Below are 14,153 nucleotides of genomic sequence, written 5' to 3' on the forward strand. Positions count from 1 at the left end.
ATAAACAAGTACCTAAATAAAATTGCTTTTTAGAAAACAAATAACCCTTTTTGTACCCCCCCCCCCCCCAAAACCTTTGTTCTTAAAGTCTACTTAGTGTGATATTAACCTTACTCTGGTCATTGAAATTGGATGTCTCTTCCCGGTTTACTTTCATCTTCCATGTTTTACTTTGTCTTAGAGAAGCAAATTGCTAAAAGTTAAAACCAAGTAAGGATCTCTATTTTTTGAAGGCATGTTTTACATTTGTTGCCTTAATAGATGAACTTATTTCTGCCATGTTATGTTTTCTGTTAATCATGTGTTTTCTTTGCATCTTTCTATTGAATTGATGACATTTTATTTCTATTTTTTACTTCACTGGCTGAGAAGGAATACATTTTATGTCTATGCCTTTTGTTTTTGTTTCATTTTATTTTGCTTTTTTGGTTAACATGTTCAAGGCCTCTGTCTTCCTTCCATATGGTACAAGGACCTTGGATAACTGTGATACTGACCACTTCCCTTTTCCTTATTGTTATCTGGGATTTTAGCCCAAGTGATTCATTTTATTATTATTTTTTTTAGTTGAAGATCCTTTAGACTTACTGCTGTAATTGCTAACTATTGCTTCTTCACTCCATCCTTTTGGGTTTCATTTCTTTCTTCCTGAAATACACTTTCTATGTGTTTATTTATCTTGATTGATACTTTAGCTGAGTACAGAGTTCTAGGTTGGCTGAAAATTTTACTAAAAACTGAAAATATTGTTCCAACTTCTTCTAGCATCTTTTGATGAGAAGACATCTGTCAAATTTTTATCCCTTTACATGTAATCTGGATTTTCTCTGAGGTCAATTTTCTCTTCATATTCTATAGTTTCACCACATGTCTAGATTAATTTGTTCTGTTTACTCTGGTCACAGCTTTGGTTTCTTCAACTGTGAGTTCATGTGTTTTTATCATGTCAGGAAAATTCTCACTATTCAATGTGTTGTGCCTTTTAAATTCTATTCTCCATTTCTCTTACTTTCCATTTAGTGTTTTTCTTCCATTGTGCTGCATTTGAATATTTTCCTTGTTTTTCATCTCCAGATAACTATTATCTCTTCACTTGTGTCTAATCTGCTGTTTATATTTTGAGTTTTTTCATTTGTGTGAGTATATTTTTAATTTCTAAGCATCCTTCTTGGTTCTTTTTTTTTTTTAAAAGATTATATTTATTTATTTTTGAGAGAGAAAGAGAGAAAACATGGGAGAGGGGCAGAAGGAGAAGCAGATTCCCCTACTGAGCCAGGAGCCAGACATGGGGCTCGATCCCAGAACACCTAGATCACAAACTGAGCTGAGGGCAGACACTCAACCGATTAGGCCACCCAGGTACCCCCTTCTTGGTTCCTTAAAAAAATCAATCTCTTCTCTTTGTTATGATATACATTTTCATAATAATTCCAATTCCCTTTTTTTTAAAAATCTTTTTTTTTTTTTTTTTTTAACAAGAGAGAGAGCAAAGGGGGAAGGGCAAAGGGAGAGGGAGGAAAGGGAATCCCAAGCAGACTCTCTACACCCAGTGGGGAGCCCAACGTGAGGCTCAGTCTCTCAACCCTGAGAACATAACCTGAGCTGAAGTCAACGGTCAGTTGGTTAACTGCCTGAGCCACCCAGGCAGCCCTAAAAAGTCTTTTAAACAATTTGAACAATCCTGTTCTAATTTTTTTCATGTTTTATTATCTGCAATTCTCAAGGTAGTAATTATTTTGTTTGTCCCATTTGTTCATGTTTACTCAACTGATTTTGTTGAGTGTGTGTGTGTGATGTATATTTTTTATTGTGAGCTCATATCTAGAAAAAATATTTATTATTATTATTATTATTATTATTATTATTATTACTATTGAGTTTCTTTTATGGTGAAAGTGTCTCAGCTGGTGAGTCCTGAATCATGAAGTATACAAATTTATATCCCATGTCTGAGTGTAGTGCTAGGTTAGAATTATAATTCCTAATGTATGCCTTTTCTTTCCAACATAAGGCACAGGACAAGTAAACACACCTTTGCTATCTCTCCTCAGTCAATAAGCAGGATTAACAAAGGGGGCAGTTCATATAAGGTCCAGCCTTTGTTCAGTGATTTCAGTTCATTTTCTATATCTTCTCAAGATTTAGATGACTTTTCCTATTCTAGCAGAGCATTAGATCTCAGCTGGCAGCCCCAGTTTGACTTCAGTCTTTGCTCATTGCTTTAGCTTTGATTTTTCTCTTCATGTCTGGCACCTGAGATTTCCTTTCTTATTTTGAACTTCATTAGATATTCACAATTTCTTAAGTGTATTTTTTATCCAACATTTTTATGTGTTATATTATGGAGTCTATGCAAACTTAGTCCACAATATTGGTAGAAGTTTCATCAATAAATTCTTTTTTTTTTATATTTTAATTATTCAGTCTAATGGGTACTGCTAGTTTATATTTAATTCTTCTTATAAAATAATTAATGCATTAAAAAGACTAATTAAGCAAAAACATATGTGCCCACTATTCATCTTAAGAAAAAAGTATTTAGCAAAGACCTCAGGCAAAGGCAAAAAAAAGCTAAGATAAACAAACAGGACTACATCAAACTAAAAAGCTTTTGTACAATGAAGGAAACATTCAACAAAATGAAAAGGCAACTTACTGAATCAGAGAAGGTATTTGCAAATCATACATCCAAAAAGTGGTCAATATCTGAAGTACCTAAAGACTTACGCAACTTAATGCCAAAAAAAAGAAATAACTGGATTCAAAAATGGACTAAGAATTCCTATTTTTTCAAAGAAGACATACAGATGGCAAACAGGTACTTGAAAAGATACTCAATATCACTAATCATCAGGGAAGTGCAAATCAGAACCACAATAAGGTATTACTTCACAGTTGGCTATTACCAAAAAGTCAAAACATAACAAGTCTTGTTGAGTATGCGGAGATAAGGAAATCCTCATATGTTGTTGATGGGAATGTAAGTTGGCACAGCCACTATGCAAAACAGTATGGAGTTTCCTCCAAAAATTAAAAATAGAGGAGCACCTGTGTGACTCAGTTGGGTAAGCATCTGACTCTTGGTTTTGGCTCAGGTCATGATTTTGTAGTCATGGGTTCAAGCCCTGTGTCAGGCTCCATGCCGAGTAAATAAATAAAATCTCTTTAAAAAAATTAAGAATAGAAATATCATGCAGCACAAGAAAAACACTAAATGGAAAGTAAGAGAAATGGAGAATAGAATTTAAAAAGCACAACACATTAAATAGAATTTTCCTGAAATGATAATATATATAATGTTTCAGCCATAAAAAAGAATGAAATATATATAATATTCATTGATATATATCAAATAAAATATATATCACGTATTCTTTATCCATTCATCTAGAGATGGACACTTAGGTTGTTTCCATATCTTGGCTATTGTAAATAATGTTGCAATGAACATAGGGGTGCACATATCTTTTTGGATTGGTGTTTCACTTTCTTCAGATAGTGAAATTACTGGATTGCATGATATTTCTATTCTTAATTTTTTAAAAGAGAGGGTACTATGCTAAGTAAAATGAGATAGAGAAAGATAAATACCGTATGATTTCAGTTATATGTGGAATCTATAAAGCAAAACAAGTGAACAAACGAAACAGAAACAGACTCATAGGTACAGGTAACAAACTAATGGTTACCAGAAAAGAAGGACTAAGGAGGAAGAGGGCACAGAATAGGTAAAGGGATTACGAGGGACAAATTTCCATTTATAAAATAAATAAGTCACAGATTTGCATGTACAACATAGGGAATATGGTCAATAATATAATAACTTTACAGTGGCAGTAATTAGACTTAGAGGGATCATTTGTAATGTATAAAAATATCTAATCACTATGACGTACACCTGAAAGATAATGTGTATCACTTATACTTCAATAAAAAATAATAAGTTATATACACTAGGAGTATATGAGCAACTTTTTACTTATGGAATGAATTTAAAGTGAATAAAATTGAGGTCAGCCCTACTGGAACCTGATGAGCAGAAAGGGCACCTCTTATCATAGACAGCTCCTTTGCACAGTCTGGGTCTATTTCTTCTAGAAAATAACTATAGGCTATGGACTACAATAAATTATCTTTCTGGTCTATAATTTTTTAAAGATAAATTATAAATCAATAACCTCATCTGCCTCTGTAAGAGTTTCCAAGTTATTTAAAAAAAATTTAAAAAAAGAGTTTCCAAGTTAAAACCACAGATACATAAAACATCTAATGGACACTTCCATATATTTGTGACAGTCAACTGAAATGATAGATAGTAAATGGCGAAACATTAACTATTTTAAATATAATATCCCAGAGATTCTTTAAAAATTTATTTAATATATATCTCTATGGAACTTCAAAAAATTGTTGTTCATTATTATAAAAAAGAAGAGAGAAGAATTTTTTTCTTCAGCTGATTGTTAAGGATATGCCCTTCCTAATTTACTACAGAGAATGCATTTATGAAGGTCAAGCTAATATATTCATGGAATATGAGGCATGTAGCCACCTAAATTCATGGCTAAATCTCTCAATTGGTGGAATAAATTGCTGACAACAGAAACGTTTGTATTGGCCAAGCACTATGGTTTGATTAAGTTTGCTCATTTATTTTATAAATCTGTTGTAAAGCCATTAGAAGAGTTTTATTACTCAAATTATGAGGCTGAGTCAGAGTGGCCTTTTAAATCTATAAATTAATCAGAACTTTATTTCCAGAGCACTGAAAATATTCACCTCTTTCTTTCAATGAATATATTTTCCCACTCTATTACAAATAAATTGTGATTTAGTTCACAATTTCTGCAGTCGGCCATTATTCATAGGCATGCCTCTTGAATAGATCAGTAAATGTGTAAATTTCCTTCACTGTCCATTTCTGGGTAGATGAGAGAAACATCTTCTAGGAGAAATTAACCTCAATCAAAACACTGTCTACAGTCAACATATGGTCTCAACACATGTCCAAGAAAGGATAGCCAATCTTTACAACACAAAATTCATTTTGTTTTCTTTACAACTTCAACATAGGAGGTGCTCAGCTCAGCATTTTTGCCTTTCCCTATTTTTTTTTTTTGCCATTACTTTGTTCATTCTACTACTTTGTCATTACTTTCTTTATGTCCTTTCTATAAGTTCATTTACTAGTTTACCCTTATTAAGATTTTTTTCCATGTCTAATCCTCTTATGCCAAATTGACTTGTACTTTTTTCCAACTTCATTCAAAATCATACTCTGACTGTGTCCCTGTGGTGAGGGCAGGGCTGGCTCCATCACTACCCCTCATCTGGGTCCCAGCATTTAGTTTAGGGATGGATATAAGATCCACGCTGAGTCAACCCCCCAAAGAGTTCTCTTTCTTTCAGGACTTTTTAAACTGATAGGATTTAAGATTAGGGCTGATGGAATCTTAACATCACATAGAAGGAGATTGCCTAAGGACAACGTAGTCACAGAGAAGAGGGCAAACAGAGTGAGACAGATGCTAAAGATTTTTTTTTTAAACACCTAGGTTTAGTTGCAATGATTAATCCCTTAACTTTTTTATTCCTATGAAAGTAATGATTTGTTTGACCAATTTAAATCATGTTTCTTTTGGATGAAAACAAAAGTTCCAATACCTTATTTTGTTTCAAAATATTTTATTTCCATTTGGAAAAAGGCAAGTTATTGCTACCCAAATCCTACAAATACCCCATAGAACAACGATGCATTCACTGGGACACATTAGATTATAAGGAATAGAAACCAATTTCAATCTTGTCTATGTGAGAGGGGACTTTCTCAGTAAAGTTTCAGAGGTGAAGCAAACTTAGGGATGACTGGGTCCCAGAACTCAAACACTGTTTTTACCACTCTTGTTCCTCGTCAATTCTTTGTTTCAGTTTGACATCATTTTCTCTTGCCTCAGATAGTTTTTCTTCATGTGGAGATAATGTGACTACTGGCAGTTCCATAAACTGCATCCAGATCAAGTTTCTGTAATCTTTAGAAGGAAGGCTATCTTTCCTCCAGCTCCCTATCTAATTATCCCTTCTTGTGTCATTTCTATGCCTGAAAAAGAAAAAAAATCACATGGCAAATGCATAAGATCTGTAATTCACCACCCTCAAGTTACCTGCTCACCTCCATGGTCAGGAGGAAGCCTCTTACGATTGGTGAACCCAATAAAACCACATGAAATTGGGGCAGATGGAAAGAGTGGGGAAGCAGTTTCCAAATGGAAAACAAAAGAAGTAAAGTGTTATTTAAAGACCCAGGGTTTACCACCCATGTTTATCTCTTCTCCCACCCAAGACCCCACTAAGATACAAAAATAAACTGATCAAAATCACAAGAATGGGGGAAATATTAGTGGATCAAAGAGCTCAATGCAATTTTGGAAGGCAAAAACAAATGAAGAAGTGGACACTGATGATCTGGTTGGGGAAAGTCAAAGTCTAAAGAGTGAGCGGGAAGTGATAATATCTGGAAGGACTCAAAATTAGCTGGTATGAATAAGGGTAGGGATAATGTGAAAAACTATGAAAGAAGATAAGAGTTGAAGTCAATATACAGAGTGGTCAATCTCCCGATTGCTCACAAGCAGAATTCCAGAAATCTTTCACCCCCACATAGTCAACCCTAAAAATACTCAATCTGGAGCCTAAAGGTTATTTCTCTACAGAATGTAGATGAAAAACACTTGACTCATGACAGTCAGAGTGGTAGAGGTAGGGATAGGATATGAAGCTGATAATATGGAATTCATTGACAGGTTGTATAAGGATTTCTCAACTCCCCTTCCCATTACGTGTTTATACAGAACACTGGCAATTTAAATACCTGGTCCCAAGACGGAGATTAGGGGTTTCTATGAGAGACTATATACATAGACCCAAAGAACAGGCACTTGAAGGTTAAGAGGGGTGGATCTCTACCCAAACCCAGTAAAATAAACATTTTTTAGAATGTTTTAATCAGATTTTGTAAGTGCCTCATGCTTAAATATAAAGGGACACTATAACATTACAAATTAAGACGTCTCCAAAATGTAAAATACATATATATTTTAAAACAAACATTAAAAAAAATCATATAAGGAAAACAGTGTGCAGGGAAAAAAAAAGAGAACTTTGAAAAAGAAAACAAAACTGATAATTAGAATCCTCAAAAAGATAAGAAACAATATATGCATAAGCAAGGAAAGGATTCTATAAAAAAGAAAGCGAAAGAATATTGGAAATTAAAAATACTCAAATTCGGGGCACCTGGGTGGCTCAGTCAGTTAAGGGACTGCCTTCAGCTCAGATCATCATGATCTCAAAGTCCTGGGATGGAGCCCTATCCCTAGCCCCTGTCTGGCCCCCTGCTCAGTGGGGAATCTGCTTTTCCCTCTCTTTCTGTCCGTCCTCCTCTTGTGTACATGCACTCTCTCTCAAATAAATAAATAAATAAAATCTTTTTTAAAATAGTCAAATTCAAATGTCAAAATTCAAAGCAGCAGGAGACAGTTATTGAAAACTCTCATATTTAAACAAAAAAATAAAAAGGCAGAAAACATTAAAAAAAAATCAAGTCTAGAGATTCAAGCTGGGAAGCCCAATATCTAATCAAGATGAATTCTAGAAAGAGAGATTAGAGGAAATTATGGAAAAGAGGACAGCCCAGATTGCTCAGCGGTTTAGTGCCTGCCTTCAGCCCAGCGCGTGATTCTGGAGACCTGAGATCAAGTCCCACATCGGGCTCCCTGCATGGAGCCTGCTCCTCCCTCTGCCTTGTGTCTCTGCCTCTCTCTCTCATGAATAAATAAATTAAAAATCTTTTAAAAAATATGGAAGAGAAATAGTCAAAGAAACAATATGAGTATATTTCCCAAAATGAAAGTACAAGTCTCCAGACTGAAAGAGTCCACCAAATGCATGACATATTAAATGGAAAAAGACTCACAATAATGCATCAAGACTAGGAAAGATACTAAAAATTTCAAATGTAAAAACCTTAGGCCACATAAAACAGATTGGGGCTGAGAATGGTATTGACTTCTCAAGAAATGATATTGTAAGTCCAAAGACAGTGGAACAACTTCAAAATGATGAAGCAAAATAATTTTCAGTCTCAACTCATCATTCAAAGAGGAGCACAGAATAAAGACATATTCGGATACAAAGAGGATAAGATACTTCACTTCCTGTGCAATCTTTCGAAAGGAGCCACTGAAGAATGGGCTCCAGCAAAATCAGGGAGTAAAATGAAAAAGAAGAAAATATGAAATGTGAGAGGAAATGGAGTCAATCCAATAAAGTGTCAAAGAGGATTCCCAGGTAATGGGCCATGCAGCCTCTGTTGGAGAGAATAAGAGACTTCAATCATGTTTTCCAGAAAAAGCTATTCAGTAGTTCAGTTGATATTATGGAGTACTTTGGTTGAGGATAGCATTGAGGGTATATGAATAGCAAGTGTTACAAGTGAGAAACAATAACAAAAAAAATTGCTGCAGAAAAGAGAAATGAATCATGGCATATTTACAGTAAACAGCATTTACAAGGTTATAATGATCTCACACTACGTTGATTTAATTAAAGCAGTAGCATGGAATAGGAGATGGGTAAGAGGACGGGCAAGGTAGCCAGCATCTGTCATAACAGGATGCCTAAAATTAATAACGTGAAGAAATAGTACAAGTTTATCATTTAGAAATACAGACTTAAGAATAGAAGAAACGGGGGCATCTGGCTGGCTCAGTCGGAAGATCTCAGGGTTGTGAGTTCAAGCCCCACATTGGGTGCAGAGATTATTTAAGTAAATAAACTTAAAAAAAAAAAGAATAGAAACAGTTTAACAAGTCAAGAGATTGTATTTGAGCAGCAAGAAATAAAGATTGGTCAGAGACTTCTTTTTAATGTTAAGCTTATTGGTACTTCTGGATTTTCAACCATCTGCATATATTATCAATTTTTGACTTCCTAAGTAAATTTTAAAAGCAACAAAATTTAAAAACAAAGTGATATCCAAATCTTTTGATATCTACCTCACTAACCTGGGTTTTATTTATTTATGAGAGCTTTGAAGACAAGCCATGTTGATAGACTCCTTTGGTTTGTGTCTATACAGACAAAAATTCTAAATATTTAAAGACAAATGCTTTTCTTGATTCCATCAATGTAACCTACTTGATGTATGAATAGCTGATGTCCCAATTTTGTCTCATCCTCTGCTGTATTTCCAGGATGGGATTCGGATGTGAGAGACTTGTACGGTTGCTTGCTCGGTTAGCAAAGTACTTGGTCACCCCACAGTTAAGAGGCTCCTGAGAATTTGTCAGCACCTTGAAGCCTTGTGGGTTTTTAGACACACGAATCCCAAATTTAAGAAATTGTCAAAGTAATCTCCAATAGACCAAGAATTTAGGTCAGAAAATCCTCCAATCCTTCATACAGGAAAAGCTGTAAATCCTTAGATTCCTTTGGAGAGTCTGAAGAGAGATGACGGGTTTAAATCTGTGAATTACATGGCAAAATTAGATTAGCTTGGCAAATTCCTACCATGATGCTATATTCCTAAGGAGAGCAAGTTCACACATGCTCCATTATATCCCCGAGAAAACATAAAATTGCGGATTCCTTTCCACTATCCTGGTCTCTTCTACCTCCCAATCCCTGGAATTCTCTGCAGAAATATTCATTGCCTTCTGAATGGAATGACCAGACTGAAAGGATTTCACCAAAAACTTTCTAAGATCAAAACTTTTCATCTTATCTTCAACTCCGCAGCTCTTTCTGGCTATGCCAACCCAGTTACTCTCAAAAAGGAACCTTCAATTCAACACTGATTTTATTTATTTTTATCTAAAGTGATTGACTTTTTTTCCCTTCAACTTAATTGACTTTTTATTTGATTAAGGTAAATAAATCAACTGATTGATTTGGTTCCGCACTTACCTGATCTCTGTAATAAACAAGTAAGACCTTAACATAATCATTTTTTATAAGCTTTGCTAGAGTCAAAATTTTAGCCTTAAGCATTCTACAATAATTGTATTTAATAGACTATTATTCTATTGAGTTTCTATGTTATGTTTTGCAAATAAAGGATCAGTTTTGAGTATTCCAGTTAAATTATTTAAGCTTTCCCGGTTTTAGATATGTATAGTTTTTAAAAATTATATAATTTGGGCAGCCTGGTGGCTCAGTGGTTTAGCGCTGAGTTCAGCCCAGGGCTTGATCCTGGAGACCTGGGATCGAATCCCACGTCGGGCTCCCTGCGTGGAGCCTGCTTCTCCCTCTGCCTGGGTCTCTGCCTCTCTTTCTCTCTCTCTCTCCCTCTCTATCTCTCATGAATAAATAAATAAAATCTTTTTAAAAATTATATAATATGTGTATATAAACTTCTCTTGTCATGAAAGAAATAGTATTAAACTGGCAATGCCATGAACATACATCTCTACTTTCATCTGCTCAAGAACTTGAAGTAGGTGGATTGCTGAAGAAAAGAGGTATTTTTAATATATAATAATGTATGTTTATCCTTCAAGTCTCAATTCAAATGCTTCCTTTATTCTGAAACCTCCAATGCCTGGCAAATTTCATGGGTTGCAGGGACAGAAATGGATTGTGGCTGAGATATGGAAACAGAAGACATATTGGAAGGATACTGGATGCCTTCAGGAGGACCTGAAGATTCTCCTTGGGAAGGACCTGAAGATTCTCCTTGGGGAGAACAGAAAGCAGGATAGTTCCAAGGACCTCTCAGCAGGAGCTTTTGGATCCTCTCTCTATTGCCTCACGATGACTTACGACCAGTAGTTTTCTATCCATGTTCTCATTTCAAATTCCAGTCAGAAATTATACGACTAATTAGGATGGCAGGTAGATCAAGCTCAGTCACTATGAGAACCAGGAAGGGTTCACTCACCCCAATTTGTGTCTCCTGTCATCCTTGACTTAGATGAAGCTTTTCCTCTATTCCAAAGGCACTTTGTGCCAACCCTGTGAGGCCAATGATACTAATAAAGCATGCTAAGGTAGACTTTTGACTTTTTCCGTATTTGAATCCTTAGTATAGTGCACAGTGACCGGTACTTAGTAAGTGGTGAAAACTTATGGTTGTATGAGTTCAACTGTATTTTATTTTCTTTTAATGATAGAAATTATCAAATGCCATAGAGAGAAAGAGAGAGAGAGAGACTTCTATAAGTTGTATAAAAGCCACTAGAGGCCCTCTCATGAGAGTGACCAGATGACCTGGTGGTGCTCTCTCTGAGGCTCAAAACCGAGAAGAATCCTTATTACATGGTAAGCAGAAAATCAGTACAGAGGGATCAGTGGTCAGCATGGCACAGGGGCACCTGCCATCTCCCCGTTCATACCTTGCTGTGCCCCAGTGTCTTCTTGGATCACTTACGACTCCTCAACATGAGACCAAGACTGTACATCTCTGAGGAACTTGACAGTCTATTAATCACTGTCTAATAGAGTTAAAGCATACCACCTTCCCTTCACCCCTTAGAGCCCCAAGAGTTATGTCATCCATCCTGTCATTCCTTGGAATACAAAATACTTATTTAGTCCCTTTCTCCAATAATTGTGTATCAGGATAGGTCCATAGCTTAGAAACACAAACCCGTACTTAACTAGGGTTAGGGTTGGGGGCATTAATTGCCATCAGTTTCTTACTGATAAATCATTCCCACCCTTCCATGTACCCATTCCCCCACCCGAAGATCAGTTGAAGGAACTTTCTTGTTAGAGTAAAAAAGACAATTCTTTACCTAGTCAGTAGATTACTCCCACTAAATCTTTAGCACAGCACCCAGTTATGATGCAGATGAGCCAAAATGATAACAGGAAGTAAGTGCTGATTGGTAAGAATTAAAGTGTTTTGGGGTTTTATTTTGGTTGTGTTGCTTCCTCATATCTGTTTCAGTTGTTTCACTTCCTTTTTACAATGAATGTGTATTATGTTATAAATACAACTGAATTTTTTTAAATATTAAAGAATAGAGGGGAAGTAGCAAATAGTAACCTTAGATCCAGATAACCTAGCTCTAATAGTGCTAAAATAATGTTTTTACTTAATAGAGAAGGTATCAAAATATAGTGACTGTCATCTAGAACCCAAATTTTGGTCCCTAGTGCCATTCTCCATTAAAAGAAATGTTTTTTGAAGAAATGACTGATTCCAGGGCTGGGGCAGGACAGGTTCAAGATGAGCCTGGAATATATTGCCAGAAAGTAAAAATGATGAGGTGCATCACACAGACACAGGTGCCAAATTGCGGGGTCAACCTGGGGGTTGGGGGTGGGTGGGGAATAGCTATCAAACAATTAAGTAATGAATTATAAACCATTGAAGAAATAGAAATTTATTAGTTCTTACCAATATAAATGAACAGGGGAAAGGAAAGCTGTTGCATATAGTAGAAAGCAGAATGCCAGCTGGTAAATGCAGGATCCTGGAGTTGAAATCATCATATTAGAATAAAGATTGCATCAGGCAAGAATCATCAATGAATACTAAATCTAGGGAAATTTGAAAAAACAAAAGAAAAAAGAAGACATTTACATGGTTGGTCTTAAAATGTATTCCCACAGACTGCTTATTAATTATAAAGAGTAAAAAGCAGCAATTACCTATCAGAGAAATCCAGAACCTTGAGACAGTGATCAAAATTAACCTCAACTCTGAGAGACAGATGGACATCGTGTGCCTGCATTTGTGATACACAGAGAAGGATGCAACACCATCTAGGAGTAAAGAGTAGCCTGAATCAGAAAATGAGGAAATACCAGTCAACCCCCATTGAGGATGTTCCATTTAGAAAAGGTAGATGGGGGGTGACTATATATTTTTTTAATGTTCATATCATAAAAGACAATGAAAGGATGTGGAAATGCTCCAGGTAACAGAAGGCTAAAGAGACACAGTATAACTAAATGCAATTGCTGATATATGGGATTCTGTTCTGGAGGAGGAAAAAAATGCTATAAAGGACATTATTGAGTCAAGTGACAAAATTGGAATATGGATGCTATATTAGGTAAAAATATTATACCAATGTTAAATTTACTGAAGTTGATAACAGCACCGTGGTTATGTAAAAGGACAACTGCATTCTTCGGAAATTTAGTCTGAAGTATTTGAAGGCAAAGGACACGATATAAGCATCTTACACACACACACACACAAATGAAGTATGTGCACACGTGTGCATGCACACACACACACACACACACACACAATCCTGCCAAGTGTATATTATCTTGACAACATCTCACAATTTATATCATTGTGTGTATGAGCAGTAACTAACATGCCAAGTGTTTTTGCTATAGTCAGATGATCCCACAGTTTTTCTTTTTTTTTTTTTAGTTTATTAATGGGATAATTTACATTGATTTTTGAATGTTAAACCAAACTTTCATTCCAGGGACTAAACCCCACATGGTACTGATGTATTACCCTTTCTATAAATTGGTACATTTCATTTCTAAATATTTCTTTAGAATTTTTATAGCTATGCTGATGAGGGATAATGGTCTATAATTGTTTTCATGTAATGTCTTTGTCTACTTTTGATCTCAGGGCAATTTTACTGAACGAATTGGAAAGTATTGCCTCTTCTTCAATTTTCTGGAAGAGTTTGGGTAGAGTTGGCGTTATATTTTCTCTGAATGTTTGGAAAAAATCACAACAAAACCATCTTGGCCTGAAGTTTTGTTGTTTGGGTTTTTTTGTTTTGTTTTGTTTTGTTTTGTTTTGTTTTATAGGTGAGATTTTAACTGCAAATTCAATTTCTTCAGTAAATTAAAAGCTATTTGTTTGTTTCTTCTTGAATAAGTTTTGGTGGTTTGTACCTTTCAAGGAATTTGTCTATTTCATCTGAGTAGTAGAATTTATAGGTATAATGCTGTTCGTAATATTCCTTTATTATCCTTTTATTATCTGTAAAATCTATGGTGATGTCACTTTTCTCCTTCCTGGAGATCGATCACCTGTGTCTTCTCTCTGTTTTCCTGATCAGTCTGGCAGGAGTTTTATCAAGTTTATTGATCTTGTCAAAGAACCAGTTTTTTTATTTCATTAATGTTCTCTTGTTTTCATTTTGATCTTTCTATATCATTTATTTCCT

General features: G+C 35.2%; 1 long non-coding RNA gene across 1 annotated transcript; it reads right to left on the minus strand.

Annotated features, from left to right (window-relative positions):
• Positions 1-7,713: 7,713 nt before the first annotated feature.
• Positions 7,714-12,773, minus strand: LOC144304855 (uncharacterized). The gene is made up of 4 exons (XR_013371849.1): positions 12,655-12,773; positions 12,401-12,543; positions 9,196-9,522; positions 7,714-7,818 (listed from the first exon to the last, which is right to left on the minus strand). It is a non-coding gene; the product is annotated as an uncharacterized LOC144304855 (long non-coding RNA).
• Between the last annotated feature and the right edge of the window lie 1,380 nt (positions 12,774-14,153).

The sequence above is a fragment of the Canis aureus genome, chromosome 34, assembly GCF_053574225.1.
Source record: "Canis aureus isolate CA01 chromosome 34, VMU_Caureus_v.1.0, whole genome shotgun sequence".
Classification (NCBI taxonomy): domain Eukaryota; kingdom Metazoa; phylum Chordata; class Mammalia; order Carnivora; family Canidae; genus Canis; species Canis aureus.